Source organism: Heliangelus exortis, chromosome 1, assembly GCF_036169615.1.
Source record: "Heliangelus exortis chromosome 1, bHelExo1.hap1, whole genome shotgun sequence".
Classification (NCBI taxonomy): domain Eukaryota; kingdom Metazoa; phylum Chordata; class Aves; order Apodiformes; family Trochilidae; genus Heliangelus; species Heliangelus exortis.
The window spans coordinates 171,638,316-171,651,453 of NC_092422.1; positions in this window are offsets into that span (position 1 = coordinate 171,638,316).

Consider the following 13,138-nt stretch of genomic DNA (forward strand, 5'->3'; position numbering starts at 1 on the left):
ATGTGCTAAAACACAGCAGTATGTACCTAATTATACAATTACACCCACACAATCTCAACACCCCCTCTTTGCAATTTTCAACTGAGAAGACAAGAAGAGCCTGAATACAACATGTTTTGGTACTGGATTTTAAAAACTCTTGCACAGTCCTTCTCAGAATTTGAGCTTTCATGTGTGCAAACACAGCCTAAAAATTCAGTCAAACCCTAATATAGACCACAATTTTAAATGCATACATTTTTTAAAGTGTATCTTTCACTGCATGAATAGGACATGCAGTGATTTTGTAAACCTTTGAGGCTGGACCTGGCTACAAGAGGTGAAATACCAAAGACAAAACTGTATGAAATCATGTTGGTGAAGGATACACCCTTCATAAGTGGATCAAGGAAAGAGATGAGCTGTAGAAATAACCTGAAAGAAGGAAATGCTAGAATGTAATTGTAATACATCAGAAAAAAAAGAAATGCAAAGGAAAATATTAATGTATGAATAATAATAGATGTAAACACATGTAAGTGGCAAGATAAAACTATAAGTGTTTTATATTCATTATTCCACTGTGGAAATATTTATTATTAATTTGAGCAGAACTAAACACTTTCTTAAAATGGGAAGAATATTCTTATATTGTTACTTAGCTTCAGTCATATCAGTATACTAGCTTCTTACCTTGTACCTCTGTTTTAAGATACATTTTGTATTTTAATATAATCTGCATATTCTGAAGAGTCAAGTGTCATGCTCTCCAAGGTCTATTTGGATCATACATGTTCCTGAATCAGCTGAACCACATCTCTATAGAACTTGTTGAAAATACCTAGTTATGCAAAGTTACACACTGGAAAACTTACCAGGTTTGCACCCAAGACTGGATCCAAGGCCATCTCATTTGTGAAAATTCAAAAATATAATATGACTATGTGACTATGTAAAACTAGCATTTTAAGTGTCATGGAAGATGTAGTTAGTGAAGCAGCCAATGGGATTACTGTGCTCTTCCTTACGGGGCATATGTAGGGGTTGCTGGTGCTGCCCCTGGACAAATAAAGTTTCTGCACCTCTTTCTTTTTGATCCCAAGAGTTTTGGATTTTGAAAAGGGCAGCCAGGCTATTCCATTTTAATTCCACTGGTAATTTAATAGCTAATAGTTGTAACTCTCACTTCATGGGTGACAAAGCGTGCAAGTGAATTTTAACAATATTTGGTTTATCTGTGCTTCTGAACACAGAGTCCTCTGCATGGAAAAGGTCAGAGCCTACCAAAATTACTATTTCAAGGACATTCAATATAGATTGTCTGCTTCACATGTAAAGCAGCAAAAGCATTTTGACATTAGGCTCAGATGCCAATGACAACAAGCTTCAGATTTCAAATTTGAGATATGATTTATAAGGAGTGACAAACAGGATGAAACAGAATCCTCTCCAATGAAAACTAAAAATTAAGTGACTTCCATATCATAGCCCACAAATTGAATCTCTCTCTGTGTCTGATAAAATGAATGCCACTTATTACTTCACAGTTGAACAGAATGAAATTAATTGGGTTTTTTCATCTAGTAGAATGTAGGATCCAAGATCAGGATCCTGGTAATACACGTATGTGCATAAAAAGAAAGAGGATGACTGTCCCATATAATTCCACAGTCACAAAGTGCAATCCTCTCTTCAAGATGTGGTGGCTTGTTTGAAGTGTTGTAGCTGACTCCATGTAGCTGTTTCTAGAGGTCTGCAAAATAAAATTAATTTACCTAAAATGTATTTACTTAAACCTACATAAAAGGATTATTCTGAGGAAGAAACGCTTTTGTCACCAGGGAAAGTTAGCAGGCCCATTCCTGGGGCCTTGTCTGCTTGCATATTTGAGTTTCACTTTGAAGATGATGTACCTGGTAGGCACTCTAGGCCTAGATACAAGCCAGAGGCAAAAGAAAAGTACAATCCCATAAGGCTGCCTTGAGTGAATGGAGCTCAAAGTTGTTCAAGTGAATACATGGATTCAAACTCAAAAGTCTGATAAATGCTGAGCAGAGGAAACTTGCAAATCCGTGCCAGCCTGTTAATTACTAAAGGTTCATCACCATACAGAATTTTGTCATTGCTCTGTGGAGAATGTTTCAGTAATTTTTTTTCACTGCAACCAGTATTTTTTCAAATAAATGTAACAGATTCTTGCTGCCTAGTTGTATGTTCCAAAGATCTGAAGTGAATACAGGTAAATCATAGATTTTCAGATGAACATAATATTTCTCTAGGCAATAATATCTTGGCATTCTAGGAAAGTCACTGGTTGTAGACACTGTAATCTAGCCACACTTTTCCACTCCATAAATTTGTCATAAATATCCTGATTCTCTACAGTTAAAATCAGCAGAAACTTCTACACAAACTCAAGGGTGGATCATCCTACTGCCAACAAAACTTTGAGCCACCTTTATATTTTATATCTGAAAGGTGATAACCAAAACAAGGATTTAGGGAATATCAGTATCTGACATTCTACATCAAAGTTGTGTTAGCTGCAAATCTTTTTGAAGCTGAAGTCATGCAATAGAGCACAGCAAATACAAGCTTCCTTTCTTCCTCTGCCCCCAACACAATCGTACAGTTGCTTGGGTATGAAACTCCAGCAAATAATCTGACAACACAAACATGAACCCTTTAAATGCTTAAAATATCCTGATTACAACAGTATTAAATGTGTCCCTTTACTTGGGAACTTTGGTCTTGACAGGGACTAAAATTACTCTAAACCTCATCTCTTTTTCAGACAGAATTTCCTAGCTCCTGCTGTGTGGCATCTACCACTAATCTGACATGCCAGAATAGTGGCAGAACAAAGAGGAAAGCATTGTAAATGTATTTATTTTCTAAATCTGCATAAAATGAGTATTTCAGGGATACACTATTCAACCTCTGACTGCAAAGTTTTGTCACCCCTAATCATTCTTCAGTGTAGAATTTTATCAGTAAATGCAGAAAGAAGTGGTAGTATTTCATAAGTCCATCTGGACGTAATAAAATGTGGGTCTGTCTATATGGGGAAGTTATGACAAAATCTGTCAGGGCATGAATTTCAAGCACAATAACTGCTGTGCTCTAAGTCTCTATGTAGATGCTCTCCAACACTAAGACTTCGGGGGTTTTTTCCAGTTTAACTTAATCCATTTTCACAGTGGACTCCTACAGCGGAATTAGTGTCCAGACAGAAACCTATTTCTTAAAGGTTTTTCTGAGATATTTTCCAACTAGACAAGCACTAACAGTTAATATATTTTAAAATATCTATTTCCCCATAGTAATACAATAACAAACCTGAGTACTTTTTCAGAGGAAATTAGAGTTCCTCGGAGACTAAATCACCCCCATCTGCTGTTTTGCAACCCATGTTGTATGGCAGCCTTCCCTACTTAGACATGCTAAAACAGTGCATGAACAAAGAGCAATGCTGGCACATGCATACATTTCCCAAATTTACATAAAATTAGAATTTCCAGAATGCATAATGTGCCAGCCATCTCAAAGTATTGTTAGTCTGACTTGTGTTTGAACCGGGTTGGTACCATATCGATTATATATGAAAAAGGCTGTTACTTTCCCTGTAGTACATGCTGTATTGCTGAAAATGTCACAAAAATTTAAAAAATGTGCCAGACTGTTCATATAAAGTGCCATGAGGGAAGTATGTGCTTTTTTTTTTTTTCTGCTGGATTTTTTTTTTTCCGTTTTGTTTTTTTTTTTTCGTTTTTTTTTTTTTTTTCCACTTAGGAATTAATTTTCTGCGTTCAATGCCTGGAAAATGTGAAATGTAAGCAGCCAGCCACTTTCCCTGAAGCAGAGATTTGAGTTACCTATTTCACTGACCAGAAAAGCTTATGTGCTGTTCCATCAGGGTGGGGATCAGCAGGTGAATCACATCTCCCCTCTACCTGGGACATTTTAGATTCAAATATTATGATGTTGTGAGTGTTACTTAGTGTCAGAATTTTAGATTATCAATATCTAGAAATTTAATACACTGTAAGAATTGCTCCAGGTCTGGCATAATGAGTATTACTGGCACATCACATCTTTATTGCTGTTATTTTTAAGACAGATACGTGAGAAGAGACACTACACCAAGAAAGCATTTCCCTCCATTAGGAGTAGAGCAAACTAGCCCAAGCTGTATCTTGTCTGCTGAGGGTATTATTTGAGATTTAATATAAAAGGTTCCTCTATATTTCAAGTTTCAACAACATTATCAAAACTTGGTGGATTTTTTTTTTTTGAGGGACACACTGAGGGACACAAGACAGTAACACACGGAAAGTTGTTTGAGAATATTAATTTTATTGATAATATTAGCTAAATTAAATTGTATTCAGACAAAAATTGTCCCGGAATGTATTAAAAAGGTATCCTGACATTTTTTATGAATTCTTGAGACAGTGAAACATGGAACACCATCAATTTCCAAAACTATGTTTCCAGAAAAAATCTCATTGTGTCCTGAATAGTCTCTTGCTCTGAACAGAACCACTAAATGCTAATGCAGCTCTTGATATTCCATTTTAATCCTGTTAAAAAATAGTGAGTTTCCACATTTTCCTGCTTTCATTTCTCATTTTAATAGCATAGTGATGTCATGGAATGGAGATTTAAAAAAAAAAAATAAATCAGTGTTCTCCTATTTTGTTCATAAACATTCCCACTATGAGGAGGTGTGCGAAATCTGCTTCAGGTGTTAGGTGTAATCCTAACATGACAATTGATGACAATTGATGGATGGAGTATTTCACAGCACCTTGTTATTTGTGAACTCAGCTTTTGTGTTGTTGATACTCACCAGCCTTCACTCAGCAAACTGAGGACAACTGGGAGATGTCTTCAGAGTCTCCAACTTTTCACAGGAATTTCTCTACCTTTGTCTTGTTCTGAAGTAGTTCCGTTCCAGATTTAGTTTTACTGATTGGAAAATATTTCTTAGTAGAAACAAAATAGGGTGTGGAGATATTTTCAGTTTTACCCATATAATGATACTACATATCCATACCCTGGTCTTTCAGCCATAAATGCCTAGCTTTGAAACTGAAACCTTGATGCTGAAAAGGCTTACAAGGACAATGTGCAGACAATGCCCTTACAAAATAACTTCTAAAATCAGCATTTTTTTGCTCTATTTTTCTGTTTAGCATGAAAAGAGTTAGAGGTTTAGAGATTTTGTTGTTGATTAGTTTTCTTTATTTTGCACTGGAAAACTTTAATTTTAGTGAAAAGAACTCATGCAATCAAAAAAAAGTTGATGTAGAATCTTCTGTTTGTTTCAGGTGTTTTTACTAGTCCCAACCTAATTGGAGACAAAATTTTTCTTTGATTCCCTAACAATAAATAAGATAATTTATCTTATTTATTTGTTGTTATGTTAACAAACCATTAGACATGATTTCCACACTCATGTGGAAAACCCCATAAGTTATTGATGAAATCATAATTTCTGAGTTTTTCCTTGGAACTGGGTTAATAATTTTTATGGCAAATTTTATGTCCCCTCTATTCATGTGAATTACTCTTTCATTTATACAGACTGTATTTATATTTTATGGTCCAGATTCTTTTTTTTTTTTTTTTTTTTTTTTTGGATTATGACTTTAAATATTTTAAGACCTTTTGGATACAGAAGCTATGTTATGATAAAGCTTCTACTAGCCTAATTAAGACAAATTTCCTTAAAGATTACTGACAAATAAAATCAATATTTTTTTTTCATCTTCACTAATAGCAGCTAATGTGAAGAAGCCTATCAAATAAAAAAAACCCAAAATACACAAGGAAAATAAAACCAAACCAAACCAAAAACCAACCAACCGGAAAAAAAAAAAATAAAAAGCAACCCTATAGATCTACTTTTGTTTTCCTTTTCTAAAAATCCCCTAGAGACACAATACAAACAGCTTGGATGATATTTTCCAAAATGTGTCACTTTGTGACGTGGCAACTATGCAAACTCTGCTGGAATAATACACTTTATTACAGTAAACTGGTTTCAGACAAGCAATTTTCTGTAGCATGCAATTCTATTTTATTTTCTGCTGCTCCATTCTTCAGTAGGTACTAGTCACAGCAAGCAAGAAATTCAATAAGGGATATTTTCAGTATTTTTATTCTGTATAATGCAGCACAATTTTCATGAAACATCACCATAATAATGTAACATTACAACAGGAATTTTAGGTGGTGTTTCCACACAGATCAAAATCACAAGGGAACTGTGACTTATCCACTTCAACTGATTTTATCTGTCTTTTGACCCACTGCTATTTCCCAGGCAGATAATAAGTCTGAGTACAAATATTGCACGTGAAACTGTACTTCTTATCTTGGGAACACTGATATACTTTTCCACCATATCTGAATTTGGTTTCCAGAGCACCATATTAAGTTTCCCTTATGGAGAGCAATCCAGTGCTAAACTAAACATCTAACTTGATAACAGCTGGAGTTACCCTCAAAGCCACACCCCATCAATTGTATTGCCAATTTTAACCAGACATTGGAAGGACGTGGATACCTGGGTGAAATATTGCTGAATACTCATGAAACCTGTGTTACAGAGTCCAAAACTACTTAAAAACACAAACAGGCACAGAGTTACAGACTCTGAGGACCTCTACAGATGTAGAGGTTTGCAAATCCTAACATTGCTGTTTGAGTGGCCACAACAAGGAACACTAAGTGCAGTTTCTAAAGGCGGCACAGAAAGGTAAATTCCCAGCAGCCAAAGGTGGATGATAGCAAGTGTTTTGGATGGTCAGTCTCTCCTTCCTGAAGAGGAAGCAGCTACAAGTGAAGGCCTAAAAGACAGAAAATTTTATTGTGCCTCCCAGATGCACCACTAGCAAAACTAGCAAACATGAAACAGAGACAGAGGCCATGCAGTCATACTTAAAGTCCTTTGGACTTTAAGGATATAAAAGATAAGAGACAATTTAATAAATTATGGCTTTTATAAATTGTTTTGAGATACTTGCATCTCTGATGATGTGATTTTGACTGGATTGATCATGCTCTAGGTGCAGGTGGCAGTTTAGGTTTGGCAGGTGTGGGAGAGCATCGCTTCCCAACCCTGGCTCATGGCTTCAGGAAAGTTTTGATTGCTTTCCATATGGCTCAGAGATGGCATGAACAAACCCAGCTGGCTCCATGGAGAATGAGCTCATGCAAACTATCAAGACACTTTCAGAGCTGGAAACAGAAACGTCACAGCAACACTAAGCTGGTCCCCCTGGAACCAAGCTGGCTCCTATGACATTTATTTGCTCTGGCCATGAAGATTCTGAACTGATTCCATGTTGCTCCTCAGGCTCCTTAGTACTTTCTACTTATCATGCAAGGACACTGTTAATTTGGGTCCAGTACTATTAGGACACAAAAACCATCTCAGGACCAGTAGTTTGCCCAGTATGGAGAGTTGTGGAGTGGTTTTTGGTTTTTTTTTTTGCATGAATATTTATAGGACAGCTCCCTTCCTAGCTCTGTGGGAACCAGGGAAGGTCCAGAAATAATGAAGAAATGAATAAGCCTGGCTGCATCAAACTGTCCTCTTGAACAAACAGAAGCACCTGTAGTCTCCTCAGCTATTTATTTGAGTATTAATGCAACCCCAAGCACTGGCTGTGCATTATTTTGGATATGGAAAGCTGTTACTTCTCCAATATGCTTTTGAGTGGAATTAATGCTAGTGGCTGATGACTGAGCTGCCCTGTAATGGCTTCAAAGAGAGAAGGATTAGGGTGCAAAAATAGATTCTCGTTTGCCAAGGTGACTGCAGTAATCTGGTGCCAGCAATATTGGCCTGGAGGAAGAGAATTTATGAGGTTCTACAAAATCAAAAGGCCAGTTGAAGCCTGAGGTACAAAGAAACAAGGGACTGCAGTTATTGCTGAACCTGAATGCATGTGTGGTTTCCAAAGAAAATGCTTGGCTCTGACTAGGGGTGGAATTGCAGAATCAGACATCAGATACCTTCCCAGCCAACAGCTATCATCTGCCTGGAACAGCAGTACTGGCTCATCATTACCCTGTGACACTTCGTTGCTGCAAAATTAGTGGATTTGCAGAGAGCTGAAAGTATGACTATAGAATCATATCATAGAATGGGTTGGGTTGGAAGGGACCTTAAAGATCTAGTTCCAACTGTAGAGAGAACCACAAGTCCTCAGGTGTCGCCGATAATGAACTGGGAGCTTAGGCCCAGCTGTGCCCAATAATTAGGGCCTGCCCCAGCCGGAAATGGGTGGGGCTGAAGGGCAAAATAAAAGGCATGCTCCCAGAAGCAGAATCAGAGGAAGATGCCTGAGGAGAGGGATGACAAGAGAGCTCCGGAGAAGAGCTGTGTCCCCGAGAAAAGGGGTTCGCCACAACATCCAGCCCCACTGCATGCACTAGAGATGGTTGCTCAAAGCCCCATACAACCTGACCTTGAACACTTCCAGGGAGAGGGCATCCACAGCTGCTCTGTGCAACCTGTTCCAATGTCACCACACTCACAGAAAATAATTTGTTCCTAATGTCTAATCTAAATCTACCCTATTCCAGTTTAAAGCCATTACTGCTTGTCCTATTGCTACACATCCTTGTGAAAAGTCCCTCCCCAGCTTTCCTTTAGGCTCCCTTCAGGTACTGGAAGGCTGCTATAAGGTCTTCCCAGAGCCTTCTTTTCTCTGGGATGAACAATCCCAGCTCCCTTAGTCTGTCCTCATAGGAGAGGTGCTCCATCCCTCTGATCCAGCCCATCTTTGTGTCCTTCCTCCGGACTCGCTCCAACAGCTCCATGTCCTCCTTGTACTGAGGGCTCCAGAAGTGAACATGTACTCCAGGTGAGGACTCACACGAATGGAGCACACTTTTGAGGCAGCCCAGGCTATGGTTGGCTTTCTGGTTTGCAAGCACACATCGCTGGCTCATGATGACCTTCCCATCAACCAACACCTCCAACTCCTTTTCCTCTGGACTGTTCTTAATTCATTCTCCACCCAGCCTGTATTTGTGCTTGGGGTTGCCCCAACCCAGGTGGAAGACCTTATTTAGCATGGGACCAGCTTTCAAGCCTGTCAAGGTCCCTCTGGATGGCCTCTCTTCCCTCCAACCACACCACACAGCTTGGTGACATCAGGAAACTTGCTGAGAATGCACTCAATTCCACTGTTCATGTCACCAATTAAGATATTAAACAGCACCCATCCCAGTTCCAACCCCTGGGGAATGCCACCCATCACTGGTCTCCATTTGGATTCTGAGACATTGATCACAACTCTTTAGGGCTAAAACCTACATACTGGAGTGTGCAGCACTTCCTAGCTCTCCAGTCTGGGTGCAAAGGTCTTTTTTTGTCTCAACTTGACAAGAACCGTGCACATGACATCTGTCTTGGTCTCTTGCATGGGTAGGGAAGCTGGGCAAGTCCTAGAGCACAGGTGTGTCACACCCCAGGTGGAGGCAGTCAGGGCACACAGGCCCCAGATATGCCATTTCTGGTAGATTTTTAGACATGGATGGAGCCATTCTCTCCAAACGCTAGAGATTAAACCAGGTCATTGTTATCAGTGGGTGTAAACATTCTTTACTCTTTCTCTACAATAAATGTTGGAAAGGTGGTTGTAATATTGACTCGAAATAAGGAAACATTGTCCTGAAAAGACTGAGGAAGACTGGTCTACAACACAAAGAGGTTATTAATGCTTTTGAAAAATATGCCAACTGAGCTTGAGTCAATAGCCAGGGAGGCAATTAATAAAGAGCAAGACTAACAATATATTTGTATTCTCTTTGTGTACAAAATGTAACTGAACAGACATAAAATCCATCTTGCCATTGTCTTTTTCTTCCTATGGTTGTGATGGAAAGGAGATAAATGGATTTAAGAGTGGTTTCCTATACAGTGGTAGTCTTGTACAGTATCCCATTAACATTACAGAATAGGATTGGTGCTGCAATGAATTATCCAGACAAGAAGCTCTGTACGTACTTCTCTATCACTCATCCAGGATACCTGGCTGGACTTGTATAGAAATTCACTGAAACAAAATATGGCTCTTTCTTTAAATTCTTTCCCTAGGAAAGCTGAAGTCCTGAAGGCTTTCAAAATACCCATTTAGAGAAAAGTAAAATAATTTTTCATTAAGGTCTTTTATGCACTAAATCTCTCAGTTTATATTAGATTATTGGGATAGATACTGACTGCTGATTTTGGTGCAAATTGCTGCTGGAAAGGCAGATTGTCCTCTCCCCACAGCCCCAGCTGTGAACTTCCTTCCTCTTTTCCTACTGGAGCACCTTTTTTTGCTATCAGCTGGGTTCAGGTAGCAACTTCTTATTTTTCTGGCATTCCAGTTGGACCCTGGTCTGAGTGATAGTTTATGTCACATCTGAGAATGTGAGTGCAAACCCCATCAGGTTTGTTTTCTTCATATTTTGAGGTGGGTTATTAGCTGAAGCACATATAGTTACCCTGTTTCCAACCCAGAGTTGTATTCCAGCACAGATACATTTCTCTTTGTACATTCCTAAAATGGTTCACTCCTAAGCAAGTTTTAAAGTAATTTTAGAGTAACAAACATTAACCCTAGGGGTTTTGCCAAAATAAACACAGAATCAAAGAGAAGTAGACTTTCCTGATAGCCAGTCTGTACAGTACTGTTCAAACAGCTGGAGCACCTGCTGCTGGGAGTCCCAGCTCTGAAAGTCCAGGTGGGAAAGCATAAATAGATTGCAATATACATCACGAGGTAAAGCATTTCAGTTACCTGTGAGGAAAGAGTTGCAAGAGTTCCTCGATTTTTCAAGGACCTTAGATTCCCTCTTTACTGAAAAGACAGCTAAAAGAAATAAAAACTATAGCTTGAAGAAATATTGCGATACATAAACAAAGCCATTCTAAGCTGTTCTGAGCAGCTTTATTGAATTTGGTCTGATGCACTGAACATTCCTTTGTCTCTGTTTCAAGTTTATTACTTCAAAATTGTTGTCAAATGACATTTACATTCAAGGACGCCTTTTTTTTTGTCTGTGAAGCAATACAAATCTTTGGAAAACCGGAGAGAAATCAGGTCCTCGAGCAAAAACATTGCCAAAGAAAAAGTGCTACAAGTGGCACATGCACAAATTATAAGAGGAACTGCTCAATGAAGACTGAGTTTTCCCCATACAAATACTTGCTTATCTTCCATCTAGTTATTCTCTGGTATTACCACTTTCTATACACTGCATTTTGCATGCTTTGAAGGTGGTGACAAAGAAAGGAAAATAATATTTTGAAATCTCTGGGAGGCAGGATTAATGAGTGGCTTAACCTCAGTTCCTTTGAATGGGCATTTATTGATCCTTGCAGTAACATAAAGAAGTGAATGATGGAGAATTCACTTACTTTGTCTAGCTCACTTCTCTGGTGTGGTGGACTAAAAAGAATTGAGGCTAATGGTAGTGACATTGTGAAAATAATATATGAGACCTAAGAAACTTGTGCCATTTAACATACCAAGCATTCTTAGTTTCTTCATACATTCTTATATTAAGGTGTGCATATGTTATTGTAAAATGCAGAATTTTAATAAATTCACACAAGAAAATTATGTGCTCGCTTTGCAAGGCCAAAAGCAATTTTTTTTTTCACTGACAAGTCAGCTTGACCGTGTCAGCCATTTAAAATTCAATTTGTGTTCTTTCTGCCAAATCTAGTACATAAGCATCAGCAATAATGATTTGGAAGCCACATATCTGTACAGTTTTAGCTGTTACTCCTAATGTAACCATAACTATAGCATCTAGGTGGAGTTCTGATAGCCTTGTTAAAGATTCATGCAGTGCCTGGAAAACAGCTCTGTTCTATAGCTACATCAGTGCTGCTGGGCTGACAAATATAGCATTGTTTTTCTCACTGCGGTGTGACTCACAAGCACATCTCACATTAGCAAGATAATACTTTTATAAAGAACATTTCTGAGCTGTGCAGGAATCAGCAATAAATTGTGAAATAAAAATAAGAATAAATGAAAACTTAACCTGTAAACAAACCATCTGTAAATCTCACGCTCGATTATCTTGGCTTGTTGTGGAATTAGCAGCAATTAAAATATCTAAGATCAAACTGCTTTGAAAACAATGATGCAAAATTCAATTTAGGCTGTTATATCTCAGTGTAAACTAATAATTAAAGACTTTTATAATCACTACTCATTACATTATTTTATTTGGCCTAATTTTAGAAAAGTCAACATCCTAACTCTTCGAAAGGATCTTGATTTACACAGGTATGAGAAGAGCAGTGGATGTTTCTGTTCAAGTTCTGCAGGTGCAAATTCTGTGCTAAGATATGACCCACTGTGCCCTGTTGACTACAACTACATCATGTTTGAGACATCACAGCTAATATTTCCAAAAACAGCTCCTGTTGCCATCAAAGATGCCTGGCATATATTATATTTCAGCCAAGCACCCAAAGCCACAAGGCACCTTTACAAATGAGCCAAATGTTATATTTCTTTCCTGACATTTCACTTGAGAGCTCCTGTGTCATTTTTTTCCACATCTTGACCTAACAGCTCCCTGGAAGATCATGTGTTGCAGCACATAGAAGTTGCTACAGAAACTGAAGAAACTCAAGAGCTGCATCTGGCCAAGTAGATTGTGCTTCTCATTCTGCTGGTCCATTCTCTGCTACCTCTTGAGCAATTTCAAGGAACTGGGTGAGCAGCACAAACTATATTTGGTCCAAACTACATGTTCTTTGTGTCCAGGACTGTTTTTAATCCAAAAAGGATGATTCTGCTACAGAGCTCCGCTCTGAGGTTCTGCAAGCTCTCATTACTAATAATGTGTGTGAAGAGAAAAGGAAATGTGAGATATAGAATCATAGAATCAGCTGGGTTGGAAGGGACCTCTGAGATCATCAAGTCCAACCCTTGCTCCACTACCACTGCGGTTACCAGACCATGGCACTAAATGCCACATCCAGTCTCTTTTTAAATATCTCCAGGGATGGAGAATCCACTACTTCCCTGGGCAGCCCATTCCAATGTCTGATCAATGTCTGATATGCTAGGACATGTACCTGGGGACATAAGACCGGGGTTTTGTGAGAGAAGCCACAATAACAAAC